This window comes from Arachis ipaensis, chromosome B5, assembly GCF_059453495.1.
Source record: "Arachis ipaensis isolate K30076 ecotype BB chromosome B5, ASM5945349v1, whole genome shotgun sequence".
NCBI classification, from domain to species: domain Eukaryota; kingdom Viridiplantae; phylum Streptophyta; class Magnoliopsida; order Fabales; family Fabaceae; genus Arachis; species Arachis ipaensis.
Genome location: NC_142440.1, coordinates 132,985,190 through 132,994,745, shown reverse-complemented (window position 1 = coordinate 132,994,745; position 9,556 = coordinate 132,985,190). Strand labels below are relative to the sequence as shown.

General features: G+C 34.1%; 1 pseudogene; it reads right to left on the bottom strand.

Moving 5' to 3' along the window:
* Window positions 1-2,196: 2,196 nt before the first annotated feature.
* On the bottom strand, window positions 2,197-8,480 carry LOC148565835 (uncharacterized; annotated as a pseudogene).
* Window positions 8,481-9,556: the final 1,076 nt, after the last annotated feature.

Genomic DNA, 9,556 nt, shown 5'->3' with positions numbered 1-9,556 from the left:
AAAATCGATAACCGAACAAACCAAAAATCGAAAAAATGAAATTTTATAGTTTTTTATTCGGTTCAGTTTGATTTTTGGTTCTAACACAAAAAATTTGAACCAAACCGAACCAATAGATTAAATACATATAACTTAATTTTACAAAAATACCTCCACTTACCCTAATCCTAATACACGACTACTTGGGAGTTGAAACTCATTTTGCCCCCTAAAATTTGGATTCGGCCTTAATTTCGACCCCAAATTTTTAGTTTCCCAATTAACACCCCCCAAATATTTGATCGTGCCTCACGTTTGTCCCTGTAGTTATCTCCATTAATGGATAGCTTATGTGGCACGTTAAGTTGATACGGTGTGCATCTACGTAGCACCCAGCTTGCCAGAATGAATGTGTGATCAGTGAATGATGTGGCAAAAAGTTGTTTTCACTTAATTTGACTTCTACGTAAATGTTAAAACCCTAATTTGCATGGACTCATATTAAGTAAAAACAACTTTTACCACATCATTCACTCATCACACATCCATTCTGGCAAGCTGGGTGCTACGTAGACGCACACCGTGTCAACTTAACGTGTCACATCAGCTTTCCATTAACGGAGATAACTATAGGGATAAACGTGAGGCATGATCCAATATTTGGGGTATTAATTTGGTAACTAAAAATTTGGGGGTTGAAATTGAGGCCAGCTCCAAATTTCAGGGGTCAAAATGGGTTTCAACTCACATGACTACACTCACTTTGTGTCTCTCTCTCTCACTCACTTACGCCGCACACTGCCTCACTCATGCTCATTGAGGCTGCACTCTCCTCACTGAGTCACAGACCCACACCTCTACTTCTTTTTGCCGTCGCCGTCCACCAACCACCGTTGTTCTCAGTCTCTCAGCGCCGTCATTCTTAATCTCTCTGCATCGCTCAATGCTGTCAATGTCACTGTCAGAACCCGAGAATTTGAGCGACTGAGCGAGTCCCTCTTCCCGCACCCTCGTAGTCACTGACGCACCCTTGTATCTCCGTTTCTAGTCCCATTGTTTCCGTCGTCTCACCATCCAGCGTCTCTGTCGTCCTCCCTACATCTGGAAACTGTAATGGAGTTTATTTTACTAAACTTTTAATTATTTGATTTTTTGTTATGATTTTTTGCTTATTTACTCTAATTCTTTTTTTTTATTTTTGGTTCTATTCTGATTTTTTCTCATGAGCTTTTGTCTAGGATTTTGAAGCTGATTAATTCTTGATTCTGATTATATGTTTTATTCTGATTTTTTTATTATAATTTTTTTATGATTATTTGTTTTGGGTTCTTATTTTTTATTTAGGGTTTTGATTTTTTTTTCTGTTCTGATATTTGATTTTAGTACCCTATAAATGATTTAATGATTAGAATAGGATATGTTTTCAAATCAATTTAAAAACTAAACAAACTAAACTGAACCAAACCGAATTTAATTGGTTTAGTTTGGTTCGGTTCAGATGGTTTTAATAAAAAACTGAACCAAATTGAAGCCCACTATTAATATAAAATTGGATCGGATGACTTTTTCTTAAAAAATCAAATTAAACCGTACTGCAAACACCCCCTACTCATGTATATACTCCAAATTCTATGACTTGTTTCTTAAAGAAGTAAATTACTATTTGTATCTATGAACAGGAATGGATCCTCTCAATTGTTAAAAAAATTGAGAGTGTAAAGTGTGATCTCTAACCATTTATTGTTCTCTCTCTCATATTTATTCTTGGTCCCACTTATAAAATTAATGGTAAAAGATTACACTTTACTCCCTCAATTGTTAAAAAAATTGAGAGGATCCATTCTCCCTATAAACAAGATTGTCAAACTCGCGAGTCTAGGTAAACTCATGGAACTGACCTAGACTCAACTCATAGACTCGTACGAGTTTACCTGTTATAATTTATATATATATATATATATATATATATATATATATATATATATATATATTTACTCAAATATATGTATTAAAACTTAACAATTTTAACATCAAAATACATAATAAATTAACATAATACTACAATTATAACAAGTACTTTAGAACACACATTCAAATACTTTACAAGTATGCATCTAGTTCAACATAAAATACACAATCACACAATCAAAGCTTCATATAACACAACTGAAAAAAAAATAACAAAGCAACAATTAAATGTTTTAATAAACTAAAAGTCTAAAACTGAAATCCTCCAATATTTTCATCTTCCATAGCATCAACATCATCATCTTCATAAAAAATATTATTTCTTTCAAGTTCAGGTTTGACACGGCCAACAGAATCATCATCATTCACATGTTTGTGTTCTTCTTCCATTAAATTTTGTTGTGGATCCCCAATAAACTCATTCTCATCTCCCTCACCCATGTTAAATTCATTACTATTCATACTTGTAATAGCAAATTCATTACTATTTGAATCATAATCAGTATTGTCATTTGTTGGCAGGTGAGAATGCTTAACGCTTTCAATAAGATTCTCATTAACATCTTCAGTTATCCACTAATCATCAGAATGTACTGTCTCAAATTCAAGTTTCGGAGTTTTTTTTTTAATTTACTTGCCCTTTAACTTCAAGTTATACATTACATACATTAGGTCATTCATTTTCTTTTGATGCAACCGATTTCTTCTGTATAAACCTAAAAATATATAATACCAATAGTTAATAAATATACAAAAATCAAAATTAAAATAAATGAAGAATAGTTCTAGGAATTACCATTTCAAATGCACTCCAATTATGCTCACAACCAGATGAACTACAAGTTAAGCTTAGAATTCAAATAACAAACTTCTTTAGTTCTGGATTACTATCTCCATAAAAGTCCACCACTCAGCAGGCAGCATAGTCTTCCTACTATTCTTTGCAGTTTCATTTCAAGGAAGCCTCTAATATAATGAAACCGGAAGTTGTAGACCAATCTTTTTCCTTTCTTCCTGGTTAGGAACTAATTTTTTCAAACAAGAATATAGACCAATCTTAATGTCAACATCATCAACCATGAAATTAGGTTCATAGTGATAATGAAGATTAAGATAATACGTAGCAGCATATAGTGGCCTATGCAGTTGGCTTTTCCACCTCCTATCAATAATTTTTCATATAGGTTCATAACTAAAAATAACAATGCAAATGGATAAGAATAAAAAAATCAAATAAATAACTGAATATAATAAAAAATATGGTAACATGATACATTGATAATCAAATATTAAAAAAGTCAATTAGTCAAGATTACCTTTTTTTTTAACACAACCAAAGTTTGTTTTAATTGTTTCTTTGGCTTTTCTCATGTCTTCAAATATAAAATTCATGGCTGATTTTTCATCTGAATCTACCAAGCGAAGGACTGTTGTAACGGCCTATATTTTTGAAAATCTAAAACAAAAATGGTTCTAATTTATTTTATTAATTTGGGCTCCTTATTTTTACAAACTAACTTATTAAGAATAATTAAATTAATTTTTTATAAATATTCTGAATTCAAAATTTATTTTTTAAAAAAAAAAAGAGAAAAGATGATTAATTTGATTATTGTAGTTTTAAATTCAAAATAAATATTTGATTATATTAGTATGTTGATAGATATATTTTTATATGTTCCTAAAATAATATTTGGTATCATAATTACATTTTTAAATCATTTTAATCTTAAAATTTTGTAAAAACTCTTATACTACTAGTATATATTTTTATTATTAAATTTCTTATTTTTATATACATCCCTATTGTTTAACACGTATAATTCTCCTCTCTCACCTTCACACACGTACACAGACACTAATCTCACTCTCATCCTTACCTTAACTCTAACCTACCCCCTTCCCTTACCCACACCCACACCTCAATGAAGAAAGAAAGCAGAGGGAAAGAAACGAGAGATGGGGATCGAGAGAGGGGGAGGGATGGCGCCGCGGGATTTGCTGCCGCGCCACTGCGTTCAGCTTGCCGTCATGCCTCACCGCCATCGCCGTCGTTGACAGGAGCTTCAGGGGAGAGAGAGAGAGAGAGAGAGAGAGAGAGAGAGAGAGAGAGAGAGAGAGAGAGAGAGAGAGAGAGAGAGAGAGAGAGAGAGAGAAGGTTGCGCCGCGCAGCCGTCGGAGCCATCGTCGCGCCAGTCAATGCCGCTGCCGATGATGGAACCGTCGCCGAAGCCCGTGTCACCATCGTTCTTGTCAGCTCGTGAGAGAGAAGCACGATGGAGCTCCTCCGTTTCTGCTGCCCTGGTTCGCCGAGAGAGAAACTCGTGGATGGAGGAAGGCCGACGGAGAAAAGAATGCCATTGAAAGAGGGAAGATGCCGTTGTCGTGCTTCATGGTCGCAATAATAGAGCCCGCGTTACCGTCACCCATGGCTGCCACTCTTACCGCCACTCTATTTGGTTCTGTTTTGAGCTGCGCCGCCGTCTGGGTGGTCACTAACAACAGCTGTCAGAGCCACCAACGCCACTGTTACTCCTCAAATGACGCCTCTCTTCCATTAAGGTTTGCTATCTCAGCCGCTTTGAAGCTACCACCAATTCTGTTGAGGGTTTCTGCCGTGAATGCCACCACCACCAGTACCATCCTTCTTGTCTTGGTCTCAATTCTCACGGCCATTTTGCTCCTCCTGTTTTTTTGCTGGGGCTATCTTGAGTGTTGATGATTGTGTCGCTATGGAATTGCTAAAGTTGCTGCTGCCATGGATTAAAAAGAAAGGGGATTATTGCGTTTAAATTCTGCGATTTCGACTAACTGAGGTAGAGAGTTCGTTTTAAAATTAAGAGTTTTTAATTTAAGAATGCCAAGAAGCTTATTGAGTAATTACAAATAATTTATAAATGCTTTGTATGACCAATTAATGAGAATTGATGAAGCTGGAAATTGTTAGTGAATGTGAGTATGTTTGAATATGCTGAAATTGATTTTTGGTATGTTTGATGGTGCTGTAAAGAATTGGGTGATTAGATGAGCTATATGTGTATTTGTTAATTGTGATTCTGTTAGTGATGATGATATTGTTGCAATTGCTACTGGTTGTATTGTGATTGTGAATGAAGATAAATTTGGTGTTGCTTGTTGAATTGGAAATATGAATCAAGTTTTATAAATTGAGTTTGAATTGAGGCTGTGATTGATGCTGGGATCTCTGGTGATGTTGATGTCTTGATTTGGTTGTTGACTTGAGAAATTATGAAAGTGAGGGAGCCTGTAAGGGTGGTAAAGTCAAATTGTAAAGGGAGGTTCTGTCCGAGTTCTTGTAAAAATATACGAAAAAGTGATTTTGATTTGAAAATCTGACTTATAAGCTTATTTTAAGAAATGATTCTATGGTTGGAAAAGAATGTGGTTTACATATTTACACATATTGAGAGAAGGGTGTTGTATTGAAAAGTTTGATTTATACATCTAAAGTAAAGAATGACTTGGGCTTGAAACCGTTGGAAAGAGTTTGAGAAAACGTTGATTTGATTTATTGGTAACGAATTGAGAGTTTTAAATGATTTTGATATTGAACCTGGTTAACTTTTAGATTTATAAATGATTTGACATTGGATTTAGTTTGTTTGATTTATCAGAAATGAACTTTGGAAATCGAAAATGGTTTGGTAGGGACCTTTGAAGGGTGATAAAGCCCGAATTTTAGAGAAAATACTGTAGAAATTTTTATAAAACTCCAAGGCTTTGTTTAAAACATTATTTAAAAGAAAATTTGGTTTAATAATAATATTATTTGGTTTTCGAATTATTAAGAAAAGTATTATATTTTAAGTTTAATCCATTGAGAAAAGATTTTTTTTCTAAGTTATAATTTGAGTTCAGTTTTATTAAGAAAATGAATTTGGATTGATTAAACGTTAAAAAAGTTTGGGTAATAACGTTTTGATGCTAAGACTGATGAATGACTAAAAGTAAAACCTATATGGTGATGTGGAGGTATGAGTGATTACATGGTGATGCGGAGGTAAGATTGATTATTTGGTGATGCGGAAGTATGACAAAAAGAAAGAAAATGAGAAACGATGATTAAGAAAGTTAAGTGAGAAACTGTGAATGATGAACAAATGATTGAAAACTGATGATTATTTACCTGCTAAAAACAAGCAGAGATATGGTGGTGAGTCTACTGAGATTTGCTTTCTAGAGATACATCAGCCAATCCGAGGGATGGTCACACCTGTAACACAGAGGTTGCTTACAAAGGTTATCCATACATACATTGGCTAGAGAGAGCCTCACCTATAAGACCGAAGTTGCTTACAAAGGTTATGGTTACAGACATTGGCTCAAGAGAGTCGCACCTGTAAGACAGAGATTGTTTACAGAGGTTATGGCACTAGAAGCCAAACTCAGACAAAGGTTGCTGAGTTAAGTCAGGAGCGGGTCGAAACCAACAAGCTCATTACCTGCACTAGGGATAGAAATGCATCATAACTGTTTGCGCATATTTTCTATGAATTCTATTTTCTGTGATTGTGTATGTGTTGTGTTTGTTTCTCTTTATGTTCTTTAGTTTTTATGTTTGTTGCGTGTATCGGTTGCTACTGCTAACTAGGATTTACTTAAATGATTTAACTTACTGAGAACTAAGTAAAGTCTTTAAAGTGAGTTTTAAAGAATTCTAAAGGTAATTATTTTAAAGTTAAAAAATAATTATTTGCAATTTTCTTTTTTACTCTCATGGCATTCACTGTCCCTACTGAGAACTTGCGATGACAAAGTTCACACCCCCTACAGATTTCTTTTGTTCAGTGACAAGTTCAGGAATCCTTGGCACGAGGCCGTGACCGAACTACGGAGCTTAATATATACATGTATTTGTACTTTCTGTATTTGGTTTAGTTTTAGATTTTATTTTTCACTCGTCATTTATTGTTTTGGAAACTTCAGAGGGGTAGGACTTGTATTTGAGGATCTTTGAATAAGTCTATATATATAAAGCTACGTAAATATATACTTTTGTGGTTAAGTGATTTAAAATAAAGTCTCCTTTCGATTTCTTGATTAAAATTTCAGTTCGTATTCGCGAAAGCTCAATATTAAATAAAGATAATATAAAATAAAAAGGTTTAGAGGTAAGTGACGCCTGGGCTTTTAGTACGATCATGAGGTGCTAAAAATTAGGGTGTTTCAACTGTAATGAGATGAGCAGCAGCCTTAAGGCATATGACAATATTCTTCCATAGCCTACTATCCAAGGCCATGTTTTGGACTCTTATTCCTTCTGGAATTGATACAACCTTAGTTGTCTTCCAAACATCAGAAGTAAACATAGTCATCAATGGTCCTTTATTATCATGAAGACAAGTGAGAGTCAAATAGGCAGTGGCAAATCTTGTGGCACCTGACCGAATCAAGTCCTTTCCTTTTGTAAAATTCCTCAACATGCTAATGAGCATACTCTTAGAGTAGATAAAGTGGTGATTTTTCTTTTCCTTTTTGGTGGTTATTTCATGCACTTTTAACTTCTTTTCAAAATTCTCTAATATCAAATCAATGTAATGCGCAGCACACGGTATCCAATACAAACTTTTCTAGTCTCCATTAATTTTTCTCCAGCAGCCTTATAATTAGCAGCATTGTCTGTAACAACTTAGACCACATTCTCTTCACCAACAAATTTTACAGTATCTTCTAACATTTTGAGAACTTTATCTGTTATTTTTGATATGTCAGAGGTGTCCAATTAATAAAGAAAAACTATTCCTTTAGGGCTGTTCACCAAGTTACAAATACTACGCCTTTTTTTATCTATCCATCCATTTGACATGATTGAAGAACCAGTTCTCTTCCACTCTGCCTTAAAATCTGTAAGCATTTCATCAACATTGGTCACTACTTTCTTTAACTGAGTTTCTCTCAACTCATGGTAAGAATGGAGTTTGTAGCCAATTCCATATCTCCCAACAATTTCACAAAACTTTAAAAACTCAGGATTCTTAATAACATTGAAAGGAATGGCACTTGTATAGAAAAATATAGCAATTGTTGATCACATTGTTCCTTTAGATCCTTCTTCATCATTTGATTTATTGTTGATTGAACTTGAACCCGTTTCCTTTTGTGACAAAGTTGCGCATATCTTTCCCCTTTTGTTGAGAATTGTCCTTTTCACTTTCCTTTTCTGTATGCTTAGGATAATGCTCATCCTCACCAAATCTTCTCTTTTTTAATGATACTTCTTTAGCCTCCACACAGATTTTCAACATCACAGCCTTAACTTCTTCAAGTACTAAAGCACAAGGCTCTGAATCCTCTTTAGTACCGGCAAGATGATGCTTAAACCTATAAATTCCTTCGCTTATAGTCTTTGAGCAATAATTATACTTCACTTTTTTACCATTGCCTTGAACATCAATCCCATGTTTCCATCCTATATCACTTCTATTTCTAGTTGCATTTTTTCTCTTAGAAATAGTAGGTCTAGGAATACTAGGAATTGAAGACCCTGTTCCTGAAGCAATATTCTCAAACATTTTATATTTTTGTCCTTAAATCAATAAATCAACAAAGTACAAATTAAATAATTAAGCAAAATTATCCACTTATCCTTGTTAACAAAGTTAATAAATTCAGATTTCAGAATTTTAGACATTCAGATTCAATAACAACTAACTAACATTATCAAGTAAGAAGTAACAACTACAAATTTAGATTTAGGATATAAAAACTACTTTACAAGTGAGCTGTAGTTATGGACACTTATAAGTTAAAGTTGACAGACTGCACAATATAAAGAAAATAAAAACTTTAATTGCATAGCATTGTGCTGAGCAATAGAAAAGGACGGAATGGAGACAACACCTAAACATCAAGACTGAAAACCACAAATACCACAATGTATAATGCATTCCTAGAAAATTAAAGCAGTAAATACTAGCACCTGAAAATTTGAAGGTAAAGCTTAATTATTTGGCATTAAATAGAAGAACAAAGAAATATGAATAAGTAAACAAGATCTACTCTTGAATACGGGAAAGAAATCTATAGAAGAAATTCAGATTTAATAATAACTGTTCTTGGGTGAATAACCTGGATATAAGTTGGTCCCTGACATTCGATGCCGAGTTGTTGTCCTCAACGCCGAGCTATAGGTTTCGAAGGTCCGAGCTCTTCGTCCAGAAATATATCACATGGTGGAGAGAACAAAGGGGGAGTATACCTACAAAAGGCACTCTGATGCTTAAGTTAGTATTGTGAATTCAATATATCTGAAAAATGTGAGATGTCATACCTTTATAGGTGAAAAGAACATATCAGTTATATTTCTGGCAATTGTTAATATTGAAGAGTGATTTTGATTAGGTCGGGGAGTTACGATATATCGTCGGGCGGTTTATCCCGAATTCATACCGTTTTGCCGAGTTATAATTCATTAAGCCGAGTTGTAAGTATGATGCCAAGTTATGATGTTTGGATTGTAATAGCCATATCATAGCCCCCAAGCTTATCCTGAGGATATTTTTAATGAAGCAGGTTGAGCTTTTGATGAACTATAACTCGGTGAGTAAGGTAGTTATGGAGCCCCTAAATTAACATACTTTATTAAAAA